This window comes from Sus scrofa, chromosome 17 (genome assembly GCF_054392235.1).
Source record: "Sus scrofa isolate SSC_HxYL_T2T_F1_AM1 chromosome 17, Sscrofa_HxYL_maternal_Yorkshire_Landrace_v2.0, whole genome shotgun sequence".
Lineage (NCBI taxonomy): Eukaryota > Metazoa > Chordata > Mammalia > Artiodactyla > Suidae > Sus > Sus scrofa.
Genome location: NC_139399.1, coordinates 42,170,374 through 42,184,565, shown reverse-complemented (window position 1 = coordinate 42,184,565; position 14,192 = coordinate 42,170,374). Strand labels below are relative to the sequence as shown.

The 14,192-nt window shown below is 49.7% G+C and overlaps 1 long non-coding RNA gene across 1 annotated transcript; it reads left to right on the top strand.

The window, feature by feature from the left end:
- The first annotated feature begins 400 nt into the window (after positions 1-400).
- Positions 401-13,010, top strand: LOC106506648 (uncharacterized). The gene is made up of 3 exons (XR_014832338.1): positions 401-526; positions 753-861; positions 10,136-13,010. It is a non-coding gene; the product is annotated as an uncharacterized LOC106506648 (long non-coding RNA).
- The last annotated feature ends 1,182 nt before the right edge of the window (positions 13,011-14,192 follow it).

The following is a 14,192-nucleotide window of genomic DNA, read 5'->3' as shown; positions in this document are numbered from 1 at the left end:
ACAGAGGGTAATACCAGTGAAGGCTTCCGGAGTCCTTGCTTTGGGCCCATCGCTGCTCTAAGTGCAGAGACCCTTCGCTGTGACAACAACCCACTGCCCAAGGGACGGGTCTCATCCTTATTTTATTTTACTTTATTTTATTATTTTCTTTAGGGCTGCACCTGTGGCATATGGGCGTTCCCAGGCTAGGGGTCGAGTTGGAGCTATAGCTGCTGGACTACACCACAGCCACAGCAACGCGGGATCCATGCTGCGTCTGTGACCTACACCACAGCTCAGGGCAACGCTGGACCCTTAACGCACTCATCGAGGCCAGGAATCGAACCCGCATCCTCATGGGTACTAGTTGGGTTCTTAACCTGCTAAGTCACAACGGGAACTCCCATCATCCCCATTTTAGAGATGAGCAGACTGAACCACAGAAAAGTGAAGGAAACTGCCCTGGGCTGAATGAATGAATGAAAAGATAATCTCAGGAAGGAAGACATTTTCCATGACAAGTGACGGACCCTCAGTCACACAGGTGGTGAGTGGAAAAAATTAGGGCTTGATCCTGGGAATCCAGCTGCTTCTCCCCTGCCTGTAACCACTGTAGGGTGGCATGGCTGGCGCTCAGACACGGCTCCCTCCCCTTGCTGGGCCTGGGCGAGGAGTGAAGCACTGACCAGAGGGGCCGGATCATGCTGAGGGCAGCTCGGCTGGTGTCCCAGTCCCCACCACAGTTCTTTGAGCATATTGTCCCTGTTTTCCAGGTGAGGCTCCTGAGGTCCAGAGACGACAAGCAACACGCCAAAGGTCACACAGTGGGTGAGTGTGACTCAGAAGTTTTCCTGGTTCCTGTCTTCCCAGTTTCTGTCTGAGGTGAGAGGACAAAGAACAAAGGCCGGACTGGATACCAGCCCTTCCGTTCTGTTTCTGCTGCCAAGGCGAGATCTTGGCGCCCCTCTGCCATTTGCAGAATGGCCTGGGCACGGGTCTCTCCACCTTGTCCTGGAAGCCAGGCCTGGCAAGGGTCATTGTGCTCATCTTTCCTCCTTCCCTTCTCTCTCCCTCTCTTCCGTCCTTCTTCCCTCTCTTCCTCCATCTGATCCTCCCTCCCTTCCTTCCTTTTTGCCTTTTTATTAAGGTATAAAATATACACACTCGAAGTTCTGGTCATGGTGCAGCGGAAACAAATCCGACTAGGAACCATGCGGTTGTGGGTTCGATCCTTGGCTTCGCTCAGTGGGTTAAGGATCTGGTGTTGCTGTGAGCTGTGGTGTATGTAGGTTGCAGATGCGGCTGGGATCCCACGTTGCTGTGGCTGTGGTGTAGGCTGGCGGCTATAGCTCTGATTAGACCCCTAGCCTGGGAACCTCCATATGTGGGGGGTGTGGCCCTAAAAAGACAAAATAAATAAATAAATACACACTCACATACCTAAAACTCAGACATCTAAAGGGTACAACTGAGTTTTTCTGTAAGTATACACCCGCGTATACACCCGTGTGACTACCATCCAGATCAAGTTATAGCACATTTCCAGCACTCAGCAGGCTCCCTCCTGCCCCACCTGCAGGTAACCACTTTTTGGATCACTATAAGTGTTGTTGCTTCTCAAAATTCATGTAAGTGTACTCACTGTGCCCATTTGACAGATGAGATAGTCCGGAGAGGGAGGTAGGCCTGCTGGCAGGCCTGGGTAGTGGGTACTGTCCAGTCCTCACTGCACACGCATGCTTTGTTTGTCTAATCAGAGGAAATGCAACTCCTAGCTCCAGAGGGTCTCACAGGAATCCTGGGGGTTTTGCAATCCAAAAAATGTGGGGAGAGTTATCTCCCTTTAGGATCACCAGGGAGATGCTTGCTGTCAGTACTGGGTTGAATTAAATAACACCCGCCCCCCAGCCATTTGTGTCCACCCCAAACCTCAGAATGTGACCTTACTTAGAGAGATTGTCTTTGCAGAGTTCCCACTGTGGCTCAGCAGGTTAAGAACCGGACTAGTCTCCGTGAGGATGAGGGTTCAATCTCTGTGGGTTAAGGATCCGGCATTGCCACAAGCTGCAGGGTAGGTCCCAGATGCAGCTGGGATCTGGCATTGCCGTGGCTGTGGCATAGGCTGGCAGCTGCAGCTCTGATTTGACACTTAGCCTGAGAACTTCCATATGCCATAGGTGTGGCCCTATTTTAGGAAAAAAAAGAAAAAAAAGAAGGAAAGAAAGAGGGTCTTTGCAGATGCGGTCAAATTAAGATGTGGTCATAGGGCAGACCCTCTTCCAATGCCTAGTGTCTTCATGAGAAGCCGGAAATTTGGATGCAGACATACAGAGAGAATGCCGTGTGACAGTGGAGGCAGACACTGGAGTGACGCGTCTACAAGCCAAGGAACGGCACAGACTGTGGACAAGCCTCAGAAGCCAGGAGAGATCCGAGAACAGATTCTCCCTCAGAGCCCCCAGAGAGAAGATGGCCCTGCTGACACCTTGATTTCAGACTCCTCACCTCCAGAACCGTGAGACAATACATTTCTATTGCTTAAAGCCATTCAGTTCGTGGCACTTTGTTAGAGCAGCCCCACAAAATGAATACAATCTCTAAGCCTGAGGTTTTGGGAGCTGCCATCTTTGACTCCAAATCTGGATGGGGGTCTGTTTCAGGAAGGAAAACTCTAGACACACGAAGAAGCTGCCAAGGGCTCCCAAGCAGGAGCCTGGAGCTCAGGGCAAAAACAATCATCTTCTGGGGGTAGAAGAAAGAAAATTACCTGCCGAGACCAGCTCAGCAGGATGGGGCTGATGAACAGGTGCTGTGGTACTTAAGGAAAAAAGTTAACATAAAACAAGACACGGAGACAGTAAAGGTGGAAACGGGGGGGACTCCAGGTCTCAGGGACCAAGAGCCCTGCCTCAAGAAACCACATGCTTTTATTGTGCTCTTTAGATGAGATCAAGTGAGGAGTGGCTATGGGTGGATGATACAGGGTTTGTTTACTATTATATAAGTTTTTTTTACTACTTTAAAAGCCACTTAGCTGGTAAAAGGTTAATCTTTTACTCTGACCTTTTGGCACATTTTTTAAGCTTAAGTCATTTACCAGCACTGTGACTGTTTTTCCAAGCAGGAAGATTGGATAAATAAAGAATGAAGATGGGATAAAGTAAAGAAGGATAAGATGGAGTTTTCAAAGAAACATGTCTCACGACAATTACCTTTCCTCCCAGATGCCAGCTCTAAAAGCAAGTGCCACAGACATTTCAACAGATGAGCTGGTGTGTAGCCTAGGCACATTTGAGCCCCCACGTCACCACGAAACCAAGCTTGCAGCTGCCACAACAGCTGAGCTCTTTGCCAGGCGGAGTTTGCTTTGGTCTGGTTAGCAAAGGTCCTCGAGGTTTTGTTATTCCCATTTTACAGATGTGGAAATGGAGGCTCTGAGACATTAAGTGACGGAGGCAGCAGGTGTGAAGCCCAGGCTTTGGGACCTTGTGACTCTGGGGAGGGTACCTCCTCTCCCTGAGCTTCCTGCTGTTGAACCACCAGCAGCAAGATGCACTGCTGAGGGAGCTACCTTTTCAAGCCTTATCACATGACATCTTCTCGAAACCCTGGGAGGCAGCTCTCAGCAACCTCGCCTCATAGCCCACGACCCTGAGTCTTGAGGGAAGGTATGTGCATGGGACATGCACAAAAACTGGGAAATGTAAAAGCAAATCTCCCTTGCAGCGATGTCATGTAATTTGAGTTGAATAAGAGCAAGAATGTGGATGTGCCTGGCACAGAAACAGTGCTTAATAAAGTCTTGCTTGAGATGTCACAGCCAGTGAGTGACCGAAGGGGAAGTCACTCCCTCCACCCCATCCCCCACCCCTGGTCTGTCATCCCCTGAAGTTCCTTCTTCCCAGTGATGCTCTGAGGACGGTGCCTGGCAGAGTGAGCCTTCAAGAAAGGTTAACTGGTTCAAAGTATTTTCAGAAAGCTGAACACAAATCTCATGCAAATATATAGTAAGCATGTGTCAAAGGTTTATTTAACTCATTAATGGGGGAACCAGCAGGATGGGAAAGCTGGTTCAGTGGAGGACAAGTTAGATGTGAAACTGACGAATGTCTTACAGGCAAACAAAATCATAAGCTTTTGCATTTTTTTTTTTTTTACCATAGGAAGGTTATCATTTACAACTGTGCATCTTTTTATAAGATACTTGTAACTTCCTCCACTTTGATTAATAATAATAGCCAAGTCAAACAAAGGTGTGTAGCTTGGAGAATCAGGTGACCCAGGCTGGCTGATAAGATAGTGCTTAGGATGACATTAAAAAGACACAGAGTTACTTTTACCTTATTTCTATGTTTGGGATATATTTGCTCTACAGCTGCTACTGTCATTGTTATTATTATTATTTTCCGCTTCTCTCTGCTGAAAAGCAGCTCCCAGACCTCCTGGATTCCCAGAAACACACAGATTCCACCCCACCCCAACTCACACAGGGACACCAGGACGGAACCTTTTCCCACAGATGACAGCAGTGGAAAAGGCACACAGGCCAGGCAGCAGATCACACCCAGGTTGGGGTCGGGGGTGCGGGTAGGAGCCACCAGAGGGGGCCTGGGCTAGTGTTGCTCTGTAAACCACCCAGCCGCAAAGATCTCTACCACCTTCCTCGTCAAGTAAAATAAAGCCACCCATGGATAAGATAATAAGTAAGGCGAAATTCCGTTTAGGGTAATGCAGATATGTTTATGAGTGTGCATGCGGGCAAAGCTCTCTGGAGAAATATCCCCCAACTGACCATCGTGGGGAGGTGAGGATGAAGGGGACGGTCCCCGGTGAAGCCCATTACCTTCTTTCAATTGGTTACCTCCAACTCGTGCTGTGTCACTCGCATCCTATGTACCTATGATGTTAGAAGGTTCCTGGAAGATGTTCTCGGGGAACTAGGAATGGGGTGGTTCTCTTCTGTACTCGTTGGCTTTTCATCATTGGCATTATTTCTGACCTTGAAAGTACCTCCACCTCCGTCTCTGGAGGTGCAGAGGGGGATCCTGAGCGCCCGCTCCCTGGGTGCCGCGGGGCGGAGAGGAGCCAAGGTGCGGTGTTCGCAGGCAGCCCCCGCCGGCTCCGGGCTGGGCCGGGTCCGCAGCTGACGGGGCGGGCGGGGGTGGGGAGCAGGAGCAGATGGACGGGGCGCCGGACGGCTCGGGGTCCCCCGGTCCCGTCCAGGTGGCTCGGGCCGACTCTGGGCCAGCTGCGGGGGCCGGGGAGGGGTGGGCAGCCCGGATGGGGAGGGGACCCCGCTTTCCATGACAATGCCTAGGCGGCGCGTACAAAGGCGCCGCAATCAGCGTTTTATTGGCTCGAGTTAATTATCTGAAGCGGGGAAGGGGCGGGCGGGGCCGGGTGATTCCCTCGTGGGGCTTGGGGGGGTGTGTGTGTGGCGAGACCGGAGGAGGAGGGGCGGTGGGAAAGCGGCTCTTCTCGGCCTCTTCCGCCCCGGGCTCCGTGGCAAAGCGCCACCGCCCCCTGGTGGGTACTTCTTTAATTCGTTCACTCATTCATTCCTTCATTCGTTCATTCACTCGCCCATTCACAGCGTTGCTTTGCGAAGCCTTGCGTGTGAGTTAGTGTGAAGTCCTGAGCATAGGGCTGACAAGGGGGTCACGTTTTTGAGATGCCACGTCCTGGACTGGGCCTCTCTAGTGCTGCGGGCCGACTTATACAGGCAATGATAACACAGCCTGGCAAATGCTCGAGGAAGGGCAGCAGCTGGGCATGGGCCCAGAGAAGACCTTTGGCAGAGGAGGGAGCCTGAGCGGGCTGGCTGGAAAGATAAGACTGGAAAGGCAAGTGGAAATTAGCCAGGTGAGGGGATGGAGGGGCGTGGCAGATGAGGACCTGGCCTGAAAAATATTTAGCAAGTGCAAAGGGTTGCAATGAGAGCAAGTAAGGTGCTCCTGGGAAGATCCGCTCATTGGGAGAGGGGCCTAGAACTTACTGTGCAGGAGGGGGAAGGGCAGGTGAGGTCAGGTGGACGTGTGGGCTGGGGGTGGTGTGAGGTGGGAACACCTGCCCTGTCATTTCCTTTATTATTCTCTCCTTTGGATTTGGAGAGAATTTGCTATCTCCCCTCTCTACCCCCCACCTAAATTGCTCCCATGTGGGCTCAGGCCTTATTATTCTCCCCCTTTCCCACTGTCTCCTTGTCTACCTATTTTCCTTTATTATTTTGCCTTTCAACCCAGCAGTACTCTATCTCCCAAAATGACCTTTCTAAAAGCCAAGCTATGTGGCCCTATTCAAACTTACAAATGCGTAGGATCTATAACCCAGTGGCTGCAGGTGTCAGAAAGCCCATAGTAATACTGGTTTAAACAAAGTAGAGGCATTTCTCTGTCATGTAAATGAAGTCTGGTGGCAGGCAGTCTCAGGCTGGTATGGTACTTTCTAATTCAGAGAACTAGACTCCTATCTTTTCACTGCACCATGCTCAGTATATGGCTTCTACTTCATGGCCCAATGTGGATGCTGCAACACCAGCCATCACATTCACATCCAAGAAGGAGAGACTTCCAGTCATTAGGAAAGAGAGGGGAGTCAAGAAGGGAGGAAAGTCCCTTTAAAGACCTGTGATCCTTTTATGTACATTCCATTGGCCAAAACTTGATTACATGGCCAGAGTAAGCTCCAAGAGAGGCTGAGAAATAGGGTGTGTGCTCTAAGTAATCTGTGTCCAGATGAGAACTGCAGGTTCTGTTTCAAAGGAAGAAGCGAGGAGTTCCCGTCATGATTCAGTGGTTAATGAACCCGACTAGCATCTATGAGGACGAGGGTTCCATCCCTGGCCCTGCTCAGTGGGTTAAGGATTCGGCATTGCCATGAAATGTGGTGTAGGTCGCAGATGCCGCTCAGATTCTGTGTTGCTGTGGCTGTGGCATAGGCCAGCAGCTACAGCTCCAATTCGACCCCTAGCCTGGGAACCTCCATATGCTGTGGGTGCAGCCCTAAAAAACAAAGAGACAAAAAAAAAAAAAAAAAAAGGAAGAAGTGAAACCTGGATATTGGAGGACAACCACCAATCTATCACACTCAGGAGTTCCATTTCTGGGAACTGACAGGTGCACTCACCCATGTGACATGGGACACATCTACAATATAAGGTTATTCACTGCAGCATTGTTTATAACAGCAAAAGACAGAAAACAACCTCAATAGGGGACTGGTTAACCACATTTTGGGGCATCCACCTATTGGAGCATTACACAGCTATAAACACAAGCAAGGAAGCTCGCTGCACAGATATGTTGGTGTTACTGTGGGAGACAGAAGATAGTCTGACTTGTCATTCTTTCTGCTAGGAAATTGGCAGGGCCTCTGTCATCCCCTTCATCCCTCCCCCAGTCCTTCCTCATTCCCCAAATGGGATTGCTCTGCACTAGGAAGACCCTGCTCCCTATCACCGGCCCCCGCACTGTGGGTCCCTTTAGAACCAGTCTTTGTGATCCGCCGCCCCCCCCCCCCCAAACAACTGCAGGATGTGTTTTTCTTTTTCTTTTTTTTTTTTGGTTTGTTTGTTTTGTTTGGCCATGTTGTGTGCAGCCGTTTGGTGTGGAATCTCAGTTACCAGACCAGGGACTGAACCTGGCCCCCAGGGGTGCAAGCTCTGAGTCCTAACTACTAGAGCACCAGGAAACTCCCAGGCTGAGTATTTTTGCCAAGCTGGTTCTTGGGTGCTCTGTGCCCCCACCAGTTTGCTCACCTCTTGGGGCCTTTTGTAATATCTTCTCTGTTTCATCAGACCTTTTGATTGTACTGAAATGGTTTCTGTAGTCACTTTTGAGAAAAAAAAATCATTAACTTGTGTACTTAACATTTTGAATTTTAGTCTGAGATGTTTCTGTTGTTGAAGATCCTTGAATGAAAAGGAACCCTCGGGAGTTCCCATTGTGGCTCAGCAGGTTACGAACCTGACTCATATCCATGAGGATTTGGGTTTAATCCCTGGCCTCACTTAGTGGGTTAAGGATCCGGCATTGCCACAAGCTGTGCGTAGGTCGCAGATGTAGCTTGGATCTTGCATTGCTGTGGTGTAGGCCAGCAGCTACAGCTCTGATTTCACCCCTAGCCTGGGAATTTCCCTATGCTGCAGGTACGGCCCTAAAAAAAAAAAAAAAAAAAAAAAAAAAAAAAAAAAGAAAGAAAAAATAAACTTGCTTCTACCTGAGTAGACTCTCTGGAAGAGGTGTGACTGTGCGTGGCTGAGGGCTGGGAAAGAGGGAAGAGGGAAATGTTTCCATATCCTGTTATACTTACTGACTCTTTTAAAATTATTTTATTTATTTATTTGCTTTTTAGGGCCGTACCTGCAGCATATGGAGATTCTCAGGCTAGGGGTTGAATTGCAGCTACAGCTACTGGCCTACACCACAGCCACAGCAATGTGGGATCCGAGCTGCATCTGCAACCTACACCACAGCTCACAGCAACGCCGGATCCTTAACCCACTGAGCAAGGCCAGGGATCGAACCTGAAACCACATGGTTCCTAGTCAGATTCGTTTCTGCTGTGCCACAACGGGAACTCCTAAAATTATTATTAAAGTATAATTGATTTATGATATTGTGCCAATTTCTACTATACAGCATAGTGACCCAGTCATATACACACACACACAATTCCCTTTCTTATATTATCTTCCATCATGATCTGTCCCGAGACTGGATATAGTTCCCTGTGCTGTACAGTGGGACCTCATTGCTTATCCATTCCAAATGTAATAGTTTGCATCTAGTAACCCCAAAGTCCCCATCAATCCCATTCCCCCACTCTTTTGGCAACCACAAGTCTGTTCTCTATGTCTATGAGTCTGTTTCTGTTTTATAGATGGGTTTCTTTGTGCCATATTTTAGATTTGACATATAAGCGATGTCATATGGTCTTTCTCTTTCTCACTTACTTCACTTAGTATGAGAATCTCCAGTTGCATCTATGTTGCTGCAAATGGCATTATTTCAATTCTTTTTTATGGCTGAGTAGTATTCCATCATACGTATGTAATACCACATATTCTTAATCTATTCATCTGTCAATGGACATTTAGGTTGTTTCTGTGTCTTGGCTATTGTAAATAGTGCTGCAGTGAACATTGGGGTGCATGTATCTTTTTGTTTTTATTAAGGGCTGCACCAGCAGCATATGGAGGTTCCCAGGCTATGGGTCAAATCAGAACTACAGCTGCCGGCCTACGCTACAGCCACAGCAACTCAGGATCCGAGGTGCATCTGTGACCTACACCACAGCTCACAGCAATGCTGGATTCTTAACCAACTGAGCAAGGTCAGGGATCGAACCTGCGTCCTCATGGATGCTAATCAGATTCTCTTTAAATCCTTTAAAACCACTAGGGCAACGTTCAGATCTGAGCGTTCCTGCCTTACCTGGGCCCATCCAGGCAGCAGCATCCTTCCAGGTTCTTGTCAGCCTACCCGCAGACAGCTCAGGGCCCAGGTACTCAGTCTTGTGTGCCTGCGCCATAGCCTCAGCCACTCTTTCCCATGAGGCTCAGCTGCATGGTGAGTTCTCAGCAGTCTGTAGACTGAAGGGACTGGTCTCCACAGTCCTGCTATACTTGGTTGTCCCCTGTTCCTCATCTGTCCAGACCACCAAGTGCACTGGTCCTCACCAGGAGCTGGACCCAAGGGTTCCCAGAGATGGATGCGAGCCATCTTTAGGGACCGACATGCTTCCACGTCTGTCTGTCTCCCTCTAGGCAGCAGGCTTCTGACCTGCTTCCACGTCTGTCTGTCTCCCTCTAGGCAGCAGGCTTCTCAGGCCAGAGACTCCATTGGTGTCCTTTCTCCCCAGGCCCAGCACTGGCCTGGGCAGAGGCCTTGATAAAATTAAATGAATTGATAGCTGTATAAAGAATGTGCCCCATGGCAAGGCCAATAGAGCCCTGCTCTCTTAGGACACATAGTGAACACATACTTCTTGGGATCGTGTGATCTGAAGTTCGGGACCCCTGGCACCCGTGAACATGACCTTCTTTGGAAATAGGGTCTTTGCAGACATAATCAAGTACAAGGTCATCCCAGATTAGGGTGGACCCTGATTCAGTGACTACGGTTTTTTTTTTTTTTTTTTTTGGTTGCACCTGCAGGATGCATTAAGTCCCATACTATAGCAGTGACTATGCTAGATCCTTAGATCCTTAACCTGCTGTGTCACCGGGGAACTCCAGGGACTGGTGTCTTTATAAGAAGGGGGAGATTTGGACACCAGAAGAGAGAACGCCACGTGATGATGGAGGCCGAGACTGGAGGCATGTCCCTACAAGCCAAGGAACATCGGGGATGCAGGCAACCCTCCAGAGGTGGGAAAAGGCAAGGACCCATCCTTCCCTAGAGCCTCTGGGGAGAGCTTGGCCTTGCCCACACCATGGTATCAGACTTCGAGACTTCAGAACAGTGAGAGCCCACGTCTCTGTTGCCTTACACCATCCAGTTTGTGGTAATTTCTTTTTTTTTTTTTTTGTCTTTTTACCTTTTCTAGGGCCGCTCCTGCAGCATATGGAGGTTCCCAGGCTAGGGGTCCAATTGGAGCTAGAGCCACTGGCCTATGCCAGAGCCCCAGCAACAAGGGATCTGAGCCGCATCTGCAGCCTACACCACAGCTCACAGCACCGCTGGATCCTGAATCCACTGAGCAAGGCCAGGGATCGAACCCGCAACCTCATGGTTCCTAGTCGGATCCGTTAACCACTGCGCCACGACGGGAACTCCAGTTTGTGGTAATTTCTTACTTCAGCCCCAGAAAACTAGTATTCACCCCACACCCGTCAACACCGAAGACAATCCTAGGTATCGACAAGTGCTTTGGAAAAATAAAAGTCAACAATATATAAACAAGGCATGTGCTAGAGAGCAACTGAGAACAGAGTCACATCGGCCAGGGTGGTCAGGGAGGGCCTCTTGGAGGAGGTGACGTTTCAAGATGAGTCTACACATGAGGCAGAGGTGCTGGGGGCCGGCAGGGGGTCGGGCTTGGCCGTTTTGAAGGCTACTGGCTGCAGCCCTGGCGGTGGAGGACACCTTGCTGGGGTTTGGGGGGAAGTCCCCAGAAGTGAACCTGGGTCGGACGGTGCTCTCTTTGCCTCTGTAGGGCTTAGAATCGGCTGCATGACTGGGGTGGGTCGCCCCTGGCCTGGGCCGGCTGGCAATGGAGGCGGCCAGCCTCACAGCTGACACTCTGTGCAGTAATAGTGATTAACTACCGGGTCCTCTTCCCTGCTCGGCCCGAGGCTGCGGGTGTGACAGCTGCAGAGTGAAGCAATGAGGCCAGGAAGGGGTTAATGGGTTGCCCCTCCATCTGAGCCCTTCAGACAATGAGAGGAGGTGGGGAGGCCCCTGGTGGGGGCGGGGGTGTGTGGCATCAGCTGGGGTGAGTGAATGAAGCGGATGGAGGCCTTGTCCCTGGGGAGAGGGCGCCAGTGCTCTGTGGAGAGAGGGGGAGGGTTTGGGGTCAGAACCCTCCCCCCTGCTATTATTTTCATCCGTCCCCTGCATCCCCTCCCCTCCCCTGCCCCGCCAGCACCTCCCAGACAACTGCCCTCTGGGCTCTAAAGTGGGCAGCGTCTTCAGCCTCATGGAATTCTGAAGCAAAGAGCCTGAAAGTCCAAGAACTGGAGAATCGTGAAATGTCATGGCTGGTGGGAAGCTCATCTTCAAACTTTTCATTTTCAAACTTTTTTGCTCACATTATTAGCAGTGGAACCCCAGACCCCCACTGTACCTCATTTTTCTCCCAAAACAGCGAATAGTGCATTGATTATATGAAGCACAGTCTCAGGACCAGCCTGCCTCATTCACCGGCAGTTCTGCCACTTGGGGGCAGCATGACAAATGTAAGAAGTTGGCAACTGCCACCACAATTGCTGTATAGGACATTTCCATCACCCCTAAATTCCCTCATGCCCCTTTGTAGTCAATCCCGTTTTCCCTAATCCCTGGTGTGGGAGGTTGGATCAGCCCCACCACCCCAAAGATACTAGATTCTAATCCTGAATTTTGTAAATGTTACCTTATTTGGAAAATGGATCTTTGCAGATTTAGTAAATTAGGGATCTCGAATTGAGGATGGCCCTGGGTTATCCAGGCAGACCCTAAATGCCATCACAAGTGTCCTTATGAGAGAGAGGTGGAATTCCTGCTGTGGCGCATTAGGACTGGCAGCTTCTCTGCAGCACCAGGATGCACAGTGGGTTAAAGGATCCGGCGTAGGCACAGCTATGGCGTAGGTCGCAACAGAGGCTTGGATCTGACCCCTGGCCTGGGAGCTCCATATGCGGCCCCCCCAAAAAAGAGAGAGAGGCAAACATACAGAGGAGGAGGAGGCCACGTAACCACGGAGGCAGACATCGAGGTGATGTGGCCACAAGCCAAGGGATGATGGAGCTCCGGAAGCTGGAAGGGGCAAGGAACATCTTGTTGATCCCTGGGAAGCTTGGAGGGAGAGCAGCCTTGCCTTCATTTCAGACTTCTGGCCTTGGAACTGTAAGAGAACAGTTCCTGCTATTTCAAGCCACCCATGTTGTGGTGCTTTGTTACAGTGGCCCTAGGAAGTGCATACACCTGACAACCACGACCTTTGTCTGTCTGGATTGTTTTGCCTTTGGAGAATGTTAGGTAAGTGGAATCCCACTCTGTGGAGCCTTTTGAGTCTGGCTTCTCTCACTCAGCATAATGCATTTGGGAGTCATTCATGCAGTTCCATTTGTCAGAGATCTGTTCCTTTTTATTGCCAAATAGCATTTCAGGTATGGGTGCATCATGACTTGTTTATCCATTCACCAGCTGAAAGACATTTGGGTCAGTTCCAATTTTAGGTGATTATAAATAAAGCTACTGTGACTATATGTGTGTGTGTGTGTATATATATATATATGCAACTGAATCATTGCTGTGCAGCAAAAATTAACACAACATTGTAAATCAACTATGTTTCAATAAAAAATAAAGGAAGTTCAAAGAAAGAAATCTGCTACGAACATGTGCAAGTCTTTCATGTGGATAGAAGTTGCCATTTCTCTAGGGTCGATACCTAGGAGTGCAATTACATGATAACTGTATCTATAATTCTATAAGAAACAGACAAACTGTTTTCTGCTGTGACTGTTCCATCTTGAATTCCCATCAGTACTTAGTATTGTCTTTTTAAAAAAAATTTAACCTTTTTAGGAGTTCCCTTCATGGCTCAGCTGTTAACGAACCCGACTAGGATCTGTGAGGTTGCAGGTTCGATCTCTGGCCACGGGATCCCACATTGCTGTGGCTGTGGTGTAGGTAGCCAGCTGTAGCTCTGATTCGACCCCTAGCCTAGGAACCTCCATATGCCATGGGTGCAGTCCTGAAAAGCAAAAAAAAAAAAAATTAACCTTTAAAATTTTTTCTTTTCTTTTGTTGTTCCCAGACTAGGGGTCGAATTGGAGCTGCAGCTGCAGGCCTGCACCACAGCGACAGTGACACCGGATCTGAGCGGCATCTGCAACCTACACCACAACTTGCAGCAACATTGGCTCCTTAACCCTCTGAGCAAGGCCAGGGATCGAACCCGAATTCTCATGGACGCTATGTTGGGTAGCCCGCTGAGCCACAACGGGAACTCCAAATTTAGCCTTTGAAATAAACATATAGTGATCATAGTGTCGTGAGGTTATCGTGAGGATTAAATGAGTCTATTGCCGAGAATAGTGCCTAGAACATTAAGATGTGGCCCCTGCCTTGGACGTGTTAGGTCCTCCTTCGGTTAGTTATCCCTGTGGGGAGGTCAGGACATAACAGGGATGGGGAACTCAGTGCCAGGTGGGCTGGCAGGGGCCTTGGCGAGAAGGCAAGCGCACGCCCTGCTTGAAGGTCAGGGTCCCGAGGAAACAGACCATGAGATGGAGATTGGGTACAGGTGGTGTTCCAGGGAATACTCTTCAGATCTTCGGGGAGTGAGGACAGCAGGGTCGGGCAGTTGCAACAGAGGCTTTGGGCAGTCTCATCAGGAGCTCTGGAGTGGGCACAGCCTTTCAGAGATGTCACACTGAGACAGGCAGGTCAGGCCTCTGTGCTCTGCACTGACCAGTCTTTGGAGACATATAATCTTGGGTAAAGCAGCTCCCCTCACTTTGAGTCATCAGCAGCCAACACTGTAGGCCTGTGGGGGCTGGTGCT